This window comes from Narcine bancroftii, chromosome 12 (assembly GCF_036971445.1).
Source record: "Narcine bancroftii isolate sNarBan1 chromosome 12, sNarBan1.hap1, whole genome shotgun sequence".
Taxonomy (NCBI): domain Eukaryota; kingdom Metazoa; phylum Chordata; class Chondrichthyes; order Torpediniformes; family Narcinidae; genus Narcine; species Narcine bancroftii.
In genome coordinates this window covers 72,763,242-72,781,003 of record NC_091480.1, presented here as the reverse complement: position 1 = coordinate 72,781,003, position 17,762 = coordinate 72,763,242, and the positions used below count along the sequence as shown (strand labels likewise).

Here is a 17,762-nt window from a genome sequence, read left to right as displayed (position 1 = left end):
CCTCTGAAAATCGATTGGCAGTTTAAATTAGATATCCACAATTACACAGTGAAGCGATTTTAATCCACCATTTGCACTGCCTCTCCCTCACCCAAGGTTAGCCAAGTCTTACACAGTCATACTGGTGCCCAAGAAGAGTGCCGTGACCTGCCTTAACAACTATCGAGCAGTAGCACTTACATCAACAGTGATGAGGTGTTTGAAAAGGCTGGTGTTGAAGCAGATCAGCTCCTGTCTGAGCGGTGACATGGATACTTTCAGTTCACGTATTGTAGTAACAGGTCTACAGTGGATGCCATCTCACTAGCTCTAAACAAACCCCTGGAACACCTGGACAGCAAAGATGCATTCATCAGGATGCTCTTTATCAACTACAGTTCGACATTTAACACCATCATCCCCTCAAAATTGATCAGCAAACTCCAAAACCTGGGGCTCAACACTCCACTGTGTAATTGGATCTTGGATTTCCTCACCTCCAGACTACAATCAGTGAGGGTTGGTAAGAACATCTCCTCCACAATTTCCATTAGTACCGGAGAACCACAGACTTGGTTCTTAGGCCCCTGCTCTACTCACTTTACACCAATGACTGTGTAGCTTGGTACGACAATAACACCATCTACAAATTTGCTGACGATACCATAATAGTGGGTTGCATAAAGGAAGGGGATGAGTCAGTATACAGGAGGGAGATTGAAAACTTGGCTGAATGGTGCACCAACCACAACCTCGCACTCAACGTCACCAAAACAGGAGCTGATTGTTGACTTCAGGAAAGGAAAGCCAGAGGTGGACGATCCAGTGATTATTGGGGGATCAGGGGTGGAGAGGGTGAGCAAATTTAAGTTCTTGGGAGTCACTATCTCAGAGGATCTTTCCTGGACCCAACGCACTATTGTTGTCGTGAAGAAAGCACGTCAGCGCCTCGACTTCCTCAGGAGTTTGCAGAGGTTTGGTATGGCACCAGAAACCCTGGCAAATTTCTACAGAGGAGTGGTGGAAAGTGAACTGACCAGCTGCATCACAGTGTGGTATGGGGACACCAATACCCCTGAGTTTAAAGCCCTCCAAAAGATAGTGGACACAACCCAGGACATCACAGGCAAAATCCTCCCCACTATTGAGTACATCTACAGGGAATGCTGCTGTCGGAGAGCAGTAGCAATCATCAAAGACCCTCACCACCCATCACATGCTCTGTTCTTGCTGCTCCCATCAGGAAAGAGGTGTAGGTGCCACAGGCACCACCAGGTTCAGGAACAGCTGCTACCCCTCCACCATCAGACTCCTGCAGATGGTAAGTCGTAGTGTGAATACGGGCGGTGACCAAAAGATCAGTGAGAGCTCAGAACAACGCCGACTCGAACTGAGACTCTCGATCTGTTGTAATAGTGACCAGAACACGGAAAGATGAAATCCAGCAATCCACGAAAGCCCTAGGGACTGTCTCCGCAGAGATGTTGCTGGGGTATCGACTGCCTCTCTGTGCTTTTTGAGGTCCCTCCATTCTTGGCCCTCTGCAGGTTGGGTCCCTATGTCTGTTGGGCTGTAGATGAATCGTGCTTCACAAAAAGACTTAAACTGGAGTAAAAACTATTCCACAGCAAGAAAAAAAAATTACCACGTTACCTCCTTCCGCGATGCAAAACCACACTGAACATCAGCTTCCTAGAACAAGCTGCAAAACCTGTGATAACTTGGTCCTCAGCTGCTGTGAAGTGGCGGGTGGCTGTGTTGGTTGGGACGCCATTTACTGAAAGTGTTGCACCTTCATCTCCTCGCACCATGGCTCAGCTACAGCACTGCTGCCTCTTCGTGCGAATGCTTGGGAGTTCCTCTCCAATGATCCTCACATCAAAATCCAGGCGGAAGCTTTGCTCTGGTGTTCGATGACAGCTTTAAAAACAAGGTCCCCTCTTGCTCCTCAGTAGACATTACAGATCCCATTCAAAAGAGCCCAATATTTACTGTCAATCACCGCCAGCTAAACAGATGATCTGGTCATTACCTCTTTCCTGTTTGTGAGAATTGATTTGTTACATGCCGATCTGCTGCTTGGATCCTCTAACTATACAAGAGTAACTACACTTCAAAAAAAAATCTGAACCTGCTGTTGATTGATAATAATTCTGACCATGAGAAACTCTAGAAAAACTTTTGTTTTTCCTTTGTTTACCAATGAGTTGCTGAGCTTTACATTCACTCCACCTTCCTCTTGGGTCTGGCAGTCAGACACTTTAGTGAAATCCAGCCTTCTCTAACTGCCAGAAACAATTTGGTTACATCGGTTCCTCAAGTTCCTGAACTTTCATAAAACATGGCATGTAAAGTTAATGGTTCTGAAGCAAAGGAGAGGAAGCTTTAGTGACAATCGGCACTGAGGCTGCTCTCTGCCTCTTGGCCCGGAGGGCTACCTGCCAGGACTTGGTTCAGTTCACACATGCACATAACAGAGCGCACAGGTGGACACTCATATGATGTGCACATGGACACACAACACATACAAACACACAGACTTCACTCACTTCCACGCGTCTCCATTGTATTCTCCACGCTACAGAAAGTAAGCAGTGGGCTCGCGAGCAGAAAGGTCAGGGCAAGACCAGCCAGCAGTCATTGCTGCTCCACACTACGGTGGTCAAAGTGTATCCTGACCTTCCACCCATCCAACTGCATTATCCGCAAAAGAAGCAGAAAAAGTGGAAGCAATCTTCTCTCAAACCCCCTACTCACCCCCTCAGATGTAAGAAACCAGTCCAAGAGACTATAAATTTTAATTCAGACATATAGCACGGTAACAGGCCCTGTGCCGCCCAAATACACCCAATTAACAGAAAACCCACATTTTGAAGGATTCTGGTACAAATAACTACAAACCAGCATCTTAACCACAGGTTTAACCTCACTTTCTACTCAAATAATTAAAACAGATATTTGCAGACAAAGAATGAAAGTTGCACTGATTATTGGTGGGGTGAAGGGCTCCTTTTGGCTCTAGTTTATTCAGAGACCAGGTAAAAATTCAAGCAAAGGTTTGACCTCCCTTCCCATCAGGTCAAGGTGGACTCTACTGCAATACTGCCCTGGTTGAGTGACTTACATTCACAACCACGTCCTCCATGTTGACAAAGCACAGGAAGCCACCGGACCCGTGATATTCTGCTGAACAAACCTGATTTCACTTCCACTTTCCTAATGTGTACTCCTACTCTTCTGGGTGATTCCAATGAGTTTGGAGGGTTCAAAAACCAATCTACTGGAGGAACTCAGTAAATTGAACAGTGTCAGGGGGAGAAACCGAATTGTTTACATTTCAGATTCAAAGGGTTCCATCTGAAACGTCAACCTTTCGTTTTCCGCCACTGAGTTCCCCCCAGCAGATCGTTTGTTGCCCTAGATTCCAGCATCTGCAGTCTCTTGTGTCTCATTGAGGGTTCTTGCAACTTATTGCCTTCTGGATGAAGACAGTCCCCTCTAAATGTTTCGTTAATTACATTAAATCAAAAATACTTCCAGCTATTCATCCCTCTGCTAAGGGAAGTGGGTCTTCACCATTCATTCCACTTGTTAATGTATAGCTAAGTCTCTCCTCTGTAGACCTGGAGCCTCCACATTGAAGCAATTTTTAAACTTTAAAAAATTTTAAAATTTGGACATACAGCACAGAGACAGGCCAATTTGGCCCTATGAGTCCGTGCCGTCCAATTTACACCCCATTAACCTACACCTCGGTACGTTTTTGAAGGGTGGGAGGAAACTCACACAGACATGGGGAGAATGCACAAACTCCTTACAGACAGCGTGGGATTCGAACCGAGGTCTAGTCCCGATCGTTGGTGCTGTAAAGGCACTATGCTAACTGCTACGCCGACCGTGTCACCCCAGGCAACAATCAGAAGCTATTCTTTATGAGGAGATCGGTATCTCACTGAATTCTTGTAAACTTCTACAGGTGTCCCATAGAGAGCATTCTGGCTGGTTGCATCAGGTACAGAGGCACCAACGCTCAGGACAGGAAAAAACTCCAGAGGGTTGATAACTTGGCCTGCTACATCACGGGCACCAGACTTCACTCCATCAAGGACATCTACAAGAGGGAATGTCTTCAAAAAGCAGCCTCTATCCTCAAGGACCCACAACACCCAGGCCATGCCCTCTTCACACTACAGGAGCCTAGAGTCGAGCACTCAGTGGCAGCTTCTTCCCCTCTGTCATCAGATTCCTGAATGAACAATGAACCAAAGACACTGCCCGACTTTGTCTTTCTCGTGCATGATTTTTGCAATGTGGTTTACATAAAAGTTTGCACTGTGATTGCTGCCACAACACATGACAATAAATTCTGATTTTGTTCCAATGCCAGCCTAACCAAGCTTCCTTCTGAGTTGTTTTACTATCATGGAAGACCATTTGGACAAGGTAGATGAAAACTAGGAAAAAAAACAAATTAAACTTATGATTAAAGAGAGAGCAACATATAAAGCTAAAAATGACCACTTTAGAGGGATAAACTTATGAATGGGTTACATCGACCAAACCAAAATAGGAGCAGTTCATATGGATGCAACCTGCACACATGAAAGAGTATTTCCAGTCTCAGCTCATTAAATCTTCGGTCAAGTGTGAGGCAAGGTGGAGCGAGGGGAGAGGCAGGTGGTAATGTGCATGCACACACAGACACACGCACGCAGACATGCCATTTAAGACCAGACTGCATCACTCAAGCCTGCTCTATCATTTCACCAGATTTGACTGTAGCGCCACAAATCCATGGTCCATGATAACCATTAACTTTTTTGATCACGTCTCTATCTAGCCAGTCTTAAAAATGTTGAAAGTCTCTACTTTCACCTCCATTTAAAAATCTTATGATCCTCAGAGAATAAAGTTCATCTCCACTGTATTAAACTTTTCAAAGTGACCCCGGTTCTTGATTCTCCCCCACTGGGAAACATCCTCTGCTCATTATCCCCAACAAGACTACTCGGAACCCTCTAAACCTAGCCTGCCCAGCATTTCCTCATTAGACAATCTGCCCACACCAGGTAATCATAGGGTAAATCTTCCAAGAACTGCTTTCAAGGTGTTAATATCCTCCATTGTGAAGTTTATTGTCTTACACACAAGTACAATGTACAGATCCAATTAAAATCAACACATTAACAGACAACACATTAGAAGAGAAAAAAATATACAATATAAGAAGAAACAAAAGATAGTTGAAATAGACAATAATATTCACAGTTAAATAAGATAACAGTACCACTCCCCCAGATGTGATCTTGCCAATGCCCAAAATAACTGAAGCATAGCCTCCCTATTTTTGTACTCAATTCCCCTTGCAATAAGCAATAACGTTCTGATAGCTTTCCGAATTACATGCTGTGACTGCATTTTAGCTTTTTGCAAATCATGCACAATGATTCCCAGATTCTTCTCTCGAGCCAAGCTCTGTGATCTCTCACCAGTTAGACAATGCATTATTATTTTTTTTACTTTTCCTGCCATTTCTATGGGTGAATGGAGGAAAACATGAAAAACCACCCATTTACCAGATCTTTGCCCGCCACCTTTGCATTGAACAAATCTGGCAAGGGTCATGCAAGTGGTGTTGAGCTTGAAACTTGGGAAAAGGCGCAGACTGGTGGGGGGGAGGGGGGGGGTGGGGGAGGCAGCCTGTTTCTGTGCTGTTATTGTTCTATGGTTCTCAGGCACTTGTAAGCGTCTGAAGAATGAAAAAAAATCCATTGAGAGCGCACTGTGACTTGAGAAATCGGCTGCAATACGTAGAACAAATCTGAGATGCACGGGAGACTGCAGATACTGGAATCTGGAGTGAAATGGATCTTCTGCAGGAACTCAGCGGATCGTGCTGCATTAATGGGTGCAAATGAATGGTCAGCGTTTCAGGTTCAAGCCCTTCTTAATGCTGCTGTCTTGATGAAAGGTTCTGATCCGAAACGCTGGGCTCCCGCTGATGCTCCTCCACCCACTGAGTTCCTCTAGAAGGATTTTTTTTTGATAGAACAAATTTGCTGCCTCGGGTTTCTTCTCGTGACATTGCGTCTGGCCAGGCTGCATGGCATTGTCACCACCAGTCTCACACTCCCCCAGCTTGCCGACCCTGATACCCACAAGCATGGCCTCAACCTGGTCCCAACAATCTAACCCTCACACCAACCCGTAGCACATCCAATGTTGCTCCACTCTTAAGAACTTGCTTAGGAATTCTGGGCAAATTTTATATTCCATGTCTATAGCAATCGACAACACTTTCTCCAAATTGGACCAACATACAATAGTGCTAAGACCTCCTTTAAAAGGATGCCAGGTCTCCTGAGCCTACATGTGGCAGGGCAGCTGAAGCCAAGGCCACCGTAGCCCACATAAACATCTGAAACAGACAAACATTCTCCCTGCAACCATCCAACCCAAGTGAGAAGTGCAGCAAGAGAGATGCACAGAACCACACAGTAGGTCGTCCGTGGAAATCTTTGTAAAATTATTAAGGGTAAGACCATCAGTCAACACTTGTTTTCAACATGGTAAAAATGTCACATACTGGAGGATTTAAGGTGGGGGGGGGGGGGAATTTAAAGGAGATTTTTTTTTACTGTGGTGGATGCCTGAAACCGGCTTCCAGGGGATAGTAGTGGAAACATTTAAAAAGTTGGCACTGTCAGTGTACGCCAGCAACCGGGACCAAGTTTGCACGTTCTCCCCATGTTCGCGTGGGTTCCCTCTGGATGCTCTGGTTTCCTCCCACTCTTCAAAACGTACAGGTGTTGTAGGTCAGTTAGATGTAATTGGGTGCCACAGGCTCGTGGGCTGGAAGGGCCTGTATGTCTAAATTTACATTTTAAAGAATTAAATTTAAAATTTAAATTTAATAAGCATCTAGGTCAACTCACGCAGGTCAACATATGCACGAAGTGCACGCAGCAACGTTTTAGTTTAACTTGAGCATCACTTGGGCGCAGAGATAATGGGCTGGTAGAACTGTTCCTGCGCTGAACTCTTCTATGTTTATGTGCCTTTCCTAAAGCAAACGAATACTTGAAGTTCTGCACGTATGGGGACGGGAGTTAGGGGGAGGACCAGACACTGAGCCACCCCAAGCAGAAGGGCAATGGGATGGGGTTTGAGAAGGTTTTGCACAACAACAGCTGAAAGTTTGAACCAGTGGTGAAACGGAAGGAAACGATGTTGCAGACTCAAGAAAGCTACAGTACAAAGGGGAGTTCTTGGCATCACAGAATTACTCAACAAGGCGTGCATTTTGAAACCGATGCAATAAGGAATCTATGCATGTTCGAGTGAAAGTCAGACAGCACGGAAACAGGCCGGTGTAAAAGAGATGATGGGCTTTTAAAATGTAGACCTACAGCACAGTAACAGGCCCTTTCAGCCCTTGTGCCGATGTCATCCAATTGACCTACAACCCCCAGTATGTTTTCGAAGGGTGGGAGGAAACTGGAGTACCCAGAGGAAATCCACGCAAACAAGGGGAGAATGTACAAACTCCTTACGGACAGCACCGGATTTGAACCCGGGCCACTGGTGCTGTAACAGCGTTGCACTAACCATGCCGTCCGGGTTATTAGGGATGATCTGAATGCAGTTGAGGAGAGGCCAGACCAGGAAGAGATGGAGCAACCCAGTGGGTTGAGCAAAATCTGCTGTCTCTGGTGTGTCTGAGACAAACCGAGCTGGGCCTGATAGTTTCAATAGTGGAGGAACAGTCAGAACAAAGGGCAGTAAAGTTGTAGAAGTGAGAAGGATGATGGTGCTGGTAAAGTAGATACTTTGGGATTCAGCTATTGGTCAAGGAACAGAAGAAATGTCAAATGCACCATTTGATACAGAAACTCATTCTGTCATACAACAAATGCAGCACAATTATCCCGTACTCATACATAAGGAAGTCACCACTCACCTCCATCTTCTCAAAGATAATAATAGATAGGTATCAGATGCTGTCCTTGCCAGTAACATTAAGGATTATGTTCAAAACAATGCTATGTGATGATCGGGACCCTTCACTGTGCAAGCGACGGAAGTGGGGAGGGACAATACATCCCCTCAGCCCACTTCATCCAGGTCAAGAGACAAAGAAAGAACAGATGTCAGCAACAACATGAACCACAAACTCATGGCACTCTGGGCCACAAACCTTTTATTATCTTTTAAAATACCATTTCACAGCATGTATCATAGAGGCCTTACATCTTGCAAAAAGAAATTAGAAGCTGCTCTTTTTAAACACACGCCATCTACTGCAAACTCCAGCTGAACAGGGGGCAAATAGTTGCAACTCCCTTCACCCCCCCATGTCACTCCTCTCCATCTCCACTGAAGTTAAAGCTAACAAAAAATGAAAAGAATGGCACGTGCTGAAAATTTAATTTCAATTTAGAGACACAGCACAGAACAGGCCCTTCTGGCCCACAAGCCCGTGCTGCCCAAATACACCAATTAACCTGCAAACCCCATACATATAAGGAGGGTGGGTGGAAACCGGAGCGCCCGGGGAGATTGGAGAAACTCTTGACGGACAGGGCCGAATTCAAACCAGGCTGCAATGCTAACCATGCTTCCTAAGCTCAATAAAATGTAGAAAGTGCTGTAGATTCATTTTTGCAGCATCTTTGATCTAAAATGTTCATTTCTGTTTTTAATTCCCATAATATCAATTCCGTAATAAGGAAGTTGGGACCTTTCTCCTTGAAGTGCAGGGGATTAAGATGGGACTTCATTGAGGTTTATATAATCATGAGGGGCATAGATAATGTAAATAGTCACTGCCTCTCCCCCCCACCCCCCCCCCCACCCCCAAGAGCAGGTGAATGCAAAATGAGAGGGCATAGATTAAGGTGAGAGGGGACTGATAAGGGACATACATCATACGTGACACCTTCATGAGGCGTTGGAAGCAGCAACAATTATTACATTCAAAAGACGCATGAAAAGGGTGGCGCAATTCGAGTAGTGGCTAGCACAACTCTATTACGGCGTTTGAACTCTGTTCTCCCGGCGTCTGCGTGGGTTTCCTCTGGGTACTCTGGTTTCCTCCCAACCTTCAAAATGTACGAGGTTTATAGGTTATTTGGGGGATACGGGCTCATGGGCCGGAAGGGTCCGTCACTGTACTGTAGGTCTACATTTTAAAACATTTAGGCAGGTACCATGAGGGCCAAATGCAGGCGAATGGGATTGGCCTGTTTGGGACAGACCGGATGGGCTGAAGGGCCTGTTTCGGTGCTGGAGCAGACTCAGGCACTATCACATTGTCTCTCATGTTGTCTGAGTGAGATAGAAGCCAAATTCCACAGTCCTGACCACATGGTGATGTGTGGGGGCTGACACTGCACAACTGACTGGTGCCTCCTCGCCCAGCCACCAAAACTTTCCCGATGTTCCAGCGGCCGGAGGGGGCTTCCTTCTGGGGAGGAAAGGACCGTGCCGACGAAAAGAATGGAATGCACAGATCAGGCCAGAACGGCAGCGTGGAACTTCAGGTGGGGCCCAACCCAACGGATCGGGACTTTACCGCTTTAAGTGGTGGGTGTCCTGCGAAGGATGCGGGTGGGAGCCCGGAGGGGCGACGCTCACTGTCCCCCACCGCCCCGCCGACCGCACCTGTTTCCCCAGGGTCCCCGAGCCGGGTTGCGCTGCTTACCTTGGCGGCGGCGGCGGCGGCTCCGGGTGCGGACCGGGACCGGGATCGGAAGGGTGGGGGTGAGGGGAGCAGACAGTTGGGGGGGGGGGGCGAAAACAACAAAGCCGCGGTGAGAGAGACGGATGAAAGCCGAGCGGCGGCGAGCAATGGCGGAGGGAGAGAGAGAGAGAGCCGTGCGCTCCCCACCCTGGTGCTGCCTCTCTGTCAGGGTGGGGAGCGAGCTCGCACCGCAGCCGCTTAAGGTGGACCGTCCTCCCGCGCCGCCCCGTCTCCTCTCCGCAGCCACAACCTTGCCCAGGACCTTCCCCCGTTCTGGGGCTTCCCCACCCACCTGCCACATTCTGTGTGCTGGGGACTGGCCGCATTCTCCCTCCTTGCTCCTGGCAGGTTCTTACAGTGGAGGGTTTTTTTCAACCTACATTTAGATAGCGCCCTTCAAGGTGGTGTTTCCCCCCCCCCCCCCAATCGCCTTACAATGTAGCCCATTCAAAATAAGTTTCAAATGAACACAATACTCCAGGTGCGACCTCACCTGAGATTTCTAGAGCTGCCACATGACTGCAGGACTCCAATTTAACCCCCCCCGCCCCAACTATTGAAGCCCATAGGCCGCCTTAACTCTCCTGTCGACCTCCGCCGCGACCCCGAGGGGGTGTACGGATTTGGTCCCCAACATCCCGCTGTTCTTCCGCACCATGAGTGATCAGTCCAGTCACCCCGGCTTCGAGTTTGACCTTCCAAGGTGCATCGCTCACACCGAGCTGGATTGAACTTCATCTGCCACCTCTCTGCCCAACTCTGCGTCCTGTCTATATCCCATTGTGAACTTTCGACGCTATCCACAACTCCTCCAACCTTCGTGTCATCTCCAAACTTACCGACCCATCTTTTTACTTCTTCGCCTGGTCATTTATTTTTTAAAAATCACAAAGAGTAGGGGTCCCAGAAAAAACGACCCCTGCGGAATTCCACTTGCCACTGAATTCCAGGCAGAACTTGTTCCATCTCCTACTAACCTCTGCGGGCAAGCCATGGATCTCATGACTTTCTGAATGAGTCTATCGTGGGGGACTTGTCAAATGCCGTACTAAAATCGATCTACACCACACCCACCGCCTTCATCAATATTTTTTGTCACTTTCTGAAAAATCTCAACTAGGTTTGAGAGGCACAATCTGCTCATCACTGGTCCAGAGTTCCCAGGATTCTCCCTATTACATTTTTTTAAACAAGGCCACTACATTTGCCATTCTCCAATCCTCCAATAGCTCCCCTGTGGCCAGGGAGGACACAAAGATCAGTTCCCATGTCCCAGCTATCTCTTTCCTCGCTTTCTGCTCCATAGCTTCTCTATCATTTAATTGGGGCTGTCGCCCTCGATCTTGTGATCAAAACTCCAGAATGGGATTTGAACTCACAACTAGCATGTGGGCCACAATGCAATACCTTTGCAATGGGCCAGATACCCCCCGTCACTTTACAGCTGGAGGCAGCAGAATTGGTTTGAGACAGAACTCTGTACCTGAATGAGTGGTGAGGATCACTGATCACTCTCAGAAGCTGAGTGGGCAACCTTCTCCAAGCCGACCAGAGGCAACGTTCACACTGTGAACTCCCAGTTTGGTTTATTTGGGTTTCTTGCCAAGTTGAGATTTTCTTTTCAAATGCACAATCAGGAGGCAACTCCAAATGGTTGCCAGGGGGAGAAAAAAAACCCTACTCCCAGAACGGAGACAGTGAAGGCCATTCAAGCACAGTTGTGGATGGGTGTAGTGACAGGGTGCCAGAACGACTGATCGGTCAGTTGACAGCCCTCTGGAAAATGGGTCGGTATACTCCTGAAAATCAACCATCAGGGATGCCTGACGGACAACCTGAAGCCACGAAGATTCACATTTTGGACTGAAGGGCCGAAAGGAATGGGGGGGGGGGGGGGGGGGAAGGTAAAACAAACTGGGAATTTCTTCTCATTTAGGTTAATGATATATATGGTCCATCAGCTCACACGTCAATTAACACATTACATGTTTTCAACCTGCTTGTTTTTAGTTAAAAGAATCAGACTTTAAACAATTCTGAGCACCCCCCATTAAAAATTCAGTATTTCCTTTTGAAAAATTGTAAAATGTAATTAAAATAGCTTAAAATTCATTGTTTTGTCTTTGTAGAGTGAAGAAATATGGATATTTTCTCTAACGAAATGCAAGTTTGTCAGGTTTATTTGGCCAGATTGCTACAAGTTCTGGGCCTCCTTAAGAAGCTTCTCCCCCACCCCCTGAGTAATTTTGCATAGACTCACAGAGAGAGTGACGTGTTTCCCTTAGGCTGGGGGAGGAACAGAGTGAGCACAGACCCAGACACACAATCAGCCACACACAATGTTTCTGCTGGCGTGGCTGCGGCCGAGAGAGAATCAGAAACCGTGGTTCAAAGGAAAATAGGGCACACAGAGAGAGAGAGCTGCAAGTTCCTGTTGGACACAGGCTGAGGAACAAGGATAGGGTGAACGTGTGTGTGTTGGAGAGGCAGAATGAACAGGCACATAATCCCTAGCTGTGTTCGAATTGACTGCTGACGAGTGCAGGCTGAGCTGGGGGGAGGGAACACTCTCAGAGACAGAGAGTCAAAAGGGGTGCTGCTGCGGGAGACTGGAGAATGCAGAATGGGCATTGAAGGTTGGAGAGGACAGTGCAAGGGTGCTTTTGTGGAAACAAAAAGGATCAGTACCCAGGGCAGATTGAGATACAGTGAAATGGAGACAACGCTTGCACAGTTAGCTGGTAGAAAGATGAAAAGAGGTCGAGCTAAGCATAAGGATTTGTGGTCCTTGCTCTGAATTAATTTTTAAAAGTCTCAGAACACTTATTACACTTATTCAGCTGGATGTAGTTTGTAAAATATAATTCATTATTTCACTTTGTTGATTTTTGCTCATTATTTCCTCCCCCAGGTCTTTGATCAGAAGGACAGAACTGTTTCCATAAGGGGTTTCGGCTTGAAATGTCGACCACTTTTTGTTTCTCCCTCTGAGTTCCCCCAGCAGATTGCGTTTAACTTCACACTCCAGCATCTGCAGTCTCCTTGTGTGTCCCCAGGCTCCAGCCTTCTCCTGTAGACCACAATTCAACTGTTAGAAACTGCTGTGGTACCACAGTAACGTTGGGTTTCCTCTAACCCATGCACTTGGAGGTGCACTGTATTAAGCAGATGTTTGAATGCCAATGACCTTTAAGCCAGGAATGAAAACCAGGGAATTTGCAGCTGCGCTGATTCCCCGTTACACCATCTTACACATCCTAAAGAGTAACTGAAGTAGGAAATATGAAATGTTTTTTTTAAACTGAAAATGTTACAAAACCACTGCAGGCCAGGCAGTATCTATGCAGAGAAAAGCAGAGATCATGTGTGTAGTCTCTTAAGAAGAGACACTGTTCTCTTTGTATCTATATGTGTGTTCATATTTGCTATTGGATAGGAGAGTCACGTGATATTTCTGCTTTGCAACTGTGTCATTTTGCCACAGTCAGGAAGTTCAGTCTGCTTAAAGTCTCATCACATAAAAAGCTTTAAGTGCTACTCCTTGCCGAAGTATCGCTGCTGGGCTCAATGCAGTTGTGACGAGAATGGCAGTTGTCTTTGAGGTGATGAAAAACGTTAAAAAAAAACACAATGCTGGGGAAACTCAGCACAGAAAATAGGCCCTTCGAGTCTATTATTCTGCATGGTCCCACTGACCTACACCCAGTCCTTAGCTCTCCATACCCCTCCCATCCACCATGTACCTGTGCAAATTTTTCTTAAATGTGAAAATTGAGCCCACATTCACCACTTCAGTTGGCAGCTCGTTCCACACTCCCACCGCTCTCTGCAAAGGGGTTCCCCCCATGAACTTTTCCCCTTTCACCCTTAACCCACGTCCTCTGGTTTGTATCTCACCTTCTGTCAGTGGAAAAAGCCTATCTACATTTATTCATGTCTATCCCCCTCATAATTTTAAATACCTCTATCAAATCTCTCCTCATTCTTCTACACTCCAGGGAATAAAGTCCTAATCTGTTTAACTTTACCCTGTAACTCAGTTCCTGAAGTCCAGGCAACATCCCAGTAAATCTTCTCTGCACTCTTCCAATTTTATTGATATCTTTCCTGTAGTTAGGTGACCAAAACTGCACACAATACTCCAAATTTGACTTCAGCAATTTCTGATACAACTTTATCATAACATCCCAGATCAATACTTTGATTTATGAAGGCCAATATGCCAAAAGCTCTCATTACAACCCTATCCACCTGTGACGCCATTTTCAGGGAATTGTGTATCTGTATTCCCAGGCCCCTTTGTTCTACCGCACTCTTCAGTGCCTGACCATTTACTGTGTATGTCCTACCTTGGTTTGTCCTTACAAAATGTATCTTTATCTTTGCTACTGTATACAAAGTACACTGTTTCACCAGCTGAGTTTCCACTACGGAGTCTGCAGACTTTTGTGTTTTACTGATGATAGACCTTGCATGGCAGCTTTTATCTGAGCTTGTAGCACTAAAGCTGACTTTTTGTGATATTCTGTAACTATTCGCATGGAATCACATGTGTTGTCTGCTACAAGAAGCCACCGTGGTCAAGAATAACAGTCTTGCCTTATCACTGGACTACTGCACACACAGTTCAGCTTGGCCACTCCTTGTAAGATATGGACACATGACTGCTGTGAGTGCGTGCATCAAGAAAGTGGGCGTGCAGGTGCAACAGGCGGTGAGGAAGGTGAATGCTATGTGGCATTCATAGCAAGAGGATTTGAGTACAGGAGTAGGGAGATCCTGCTCCAGCTGTACAGGGCCTTGGTGAGACCACATCTGGAGTACTGTGTGCAGTTTTGGTCTCCTTATCTGAGGAAGGACATCCTCGCCATGGAGGGGGTGCAGAGAAGGTTCACTAGACTGATACCAGGGATGGAAGGACTTGCATATGAAGAAAAGTTGGATAAACTAGGCTTGTATTCTTTGGAATTTAGAAGATTGAGGGGGGATCTTATAGAAACATACAAAATTCTTAAGGGTTTAAACAGACTAGACGCAGGTAGGTTGTTTCCAATGCTGGGAAAAACTAGAACCAGGGGTCACATTTTAAGGATAAGGGGGAAGTATTTTTAGGACTGAGATGAGGAAAAAATCCTTCTCTGAGAAGGTGGTGGATCTGTGGAATTCTTTGCCACAGGGAGTAGTTGTGGCCGGTTCCTTGCCGATATTTAAGAGTAGGTTAGATTTGGCCCTTGTGGCTAAGGGGATCAAGGGTTATGGGGAGAAGGGAAGAACCGGGTACTGATCAGCCATGATCATATTGAATGGTGGTATAGGCTTGAAGGGCCAAATGGCATACTCCTGCACTTATTTTTCTATCTTTCTAAGACCCTTGGCATGTATCAGTGGTCAGCTCACTTACCCTCCAAAAATGAGCACGTTCTGTCAAAAGAACAAAATCCTGGAGGCTGAAAGATTCTCATGAGAGCCCATGGTGATGAAGTATATGCCTGTAAAAAAGAGCAATATTTTTTTTTATATTTTATTTATAAAATGTAACCACCAAATAAAATTGACAAGTCTTTAAAATAGTCTAATCCATTATACATGTGGTATATCCCACTCCCCTCACCCCCTCCCACAAAGCCCCAACAAAGAAGGAAGAAAGAGTGAAAAAAATACAAGATGTAAGAAGAAAGACCAGAGATTGTCGAGAGAGTCCTTTTCCAGAGATCATATTAACCATCCAAATAAAGGTGGTCACCAAGGATTGAGGTTACCAGAGAAATGATTCATTCCAACACTCTACAAATATGGGCTCCATATTTTTCAGGTATCTATTCCTGATGCTATCTGTAATTTTCTCAAGTGGTATACAATTACAAATTTTCGCATTCCTTCTCTCCATTCCTAAGTCTGTATCTGATTTCCAAGTATTAGCAATACACTTCCTAGATAACTGCTAAGGCAATTTTTACAAACTTTATTTGATACATATTTAATTTAGGTGAAATACCTTTAATATTGCCTAACAGAAATAGCATTGGATCCTGTGGGAATTTGTTGTAATAAGTCACTTACATCAAGCCAAAAAGGTTTTACCTTAGGACACAGCCAAGTAGAATGCAAAAATGTACCCACCTCTTGTCCACATCTAAAACACAAATCTGGTAATGTATGATTCAATTTATGTAACTTTTGCAGGGTAAAGTATAACTGATATAAAAAGTTATATTGTACCAACCTGTATCTTACATTAATTGTATTTGTCATACTATCCCGACACAACTCCATCCAATTTCACTCATCTATTTGCCTGTTCAAAGCAACTTCCCATCTCTTTCTTGACTTATGCATCCCTTCCTTAGAAGATCCCTTTTCTAACAGAACATACATTGCAGTGATAAATTTACTTGAACCCTTCATCAAGGTGTAGACAAAATGTGGGCAGGCGCCCAAACAAAATGATGAGGGGAGCAGGGGGAGGAGCCCAGCCTGAAACATTGGTTGTGTATCTTTATCTTTGAAATCTCTTGGTGCCTGCCCCATTGACCACTGCCAGTGGGCTGATCTCGCCTCCAACCGTGCATCTTGGCGCCTCACAGTTCGGCGGGCAGCAACCTCCTTTGAAGAAGACCGCAGAGCCCACCTCACTGACAAAAGACAAAGGAGGAAAAACCCAACACCCAACCCCAACCCACCAATTTTCCCCTGCAACCGCTGCAACTGTGTCTGCCTGTCCCGCATCGGACTTGTGAGCCACAAACGAGCCTGCAGCTGACGTGGACATTTACCCCTCCATAAATCTTCGTCTGCGAAGCCAAGCCAAAGAAAGAAAAAGAAAAAAAGATAAAGGACAATGTTTGACCTGCTGAGTTTCTCCAGCATTATGTATTTACTTCATTCAGGGTGTCTGCCGACTTTCGTGTTTTATTACTATTTTTATTACACGCTTCCAGTCCTTTATGATGGGCTTCTGACACATTATTTCCCAAGTTCTCAATACCATCCAAATGTTCCATCTTCTTAGAAAACATTCATTGGTCAGGGATTCCCATCAGTCAATAGGGATGTGACAGTTTTTTTCCAAGGAAGCTTTAAGAACATCCCTGAACCTCTTCCTCTGTCTACCTGGTTATCTCTCACATGACATTGCTTGGAATAACGTTGCATGACAATGATGTGCCTTATCCATTAGAGCCAAGTTTAATGAAATGGAAAGATGAATCTTCACCTACTCATACACAGTGGTTATATGACGTAATGTCATAGTTAATCTTGGAGAAAATTAGACACAACATTGTAGACAGAAAGTTTCAATTTGTAAAGATCTTGGGCCCATTCATAGAATATTATTATGATTGGCAGATTGAAGTAATTTGGATGCTCCGGTGATCCTTGGTCTGGTTTCCGAAGGTCACTATTTGATCCATATCTTTACTTTTTTTAATATAAGTTAATCTTGATTGGGGGGGGGGGTGGTAGATTAGATTTAGTTTTAGTTATCTTGTATCTTTTTTCTGTTTTTCTTTTTATCCTTTTTTTAGATACGGGTTTAATTATTGTCATTCCTAGATCATGTCATCACATTAGACAGATATTACTCTGTTTTATGACCACAGTTTGGTCTTATGTAACTCTATTGGTTTCCATCCAGAATTATTTTTAAGAAATAACGTTTAATCAACAATTATGTAAGGATTTGAATTGTATTTATATTAATCTGTGATATGTATATGATATGACATCCTTTTTTGCTATATTAGCAGACTTTGTAGGATTAATATGTTAAACTCAATAAAAATATTTTAAAATGAAGAGCCAGCAGTTTTGGAGTTTTCTGGAAAATATTGGTGTTGGTGGTGTTTTTCTGAAACGGAGTTGGTAACACCTCCCCAGTGCTATGATATGACTTATGTAAGTTGTAAGCTGCTCAGACATGCACGGGACTGCAGGGGTGTCTACTGCCCATGAGCTTTGCATTGGGTTGAAGGTTCAGCATTCCAACACTCTCCTTCTCAGATGGTTAAACTGAGGGTTATATTGAATTTCATCATCAGAA

The 17,762-nt window shown here is 45.2% G+C and overlaps 1 pseudogene; it reads right to left on the bottom strand.

Moving 5' to 3' along the window:
- LOC138747536 (NGFI-A-binding protein 1-like) overlaps nt 1-9,964 on the bottom strand; it is a 53,481-nt pseudogene extending 43,517 nt beyond the window's left edge.
- Nucleotides 9,965-17,762: the final 7,798 nt, after the last annotated feature.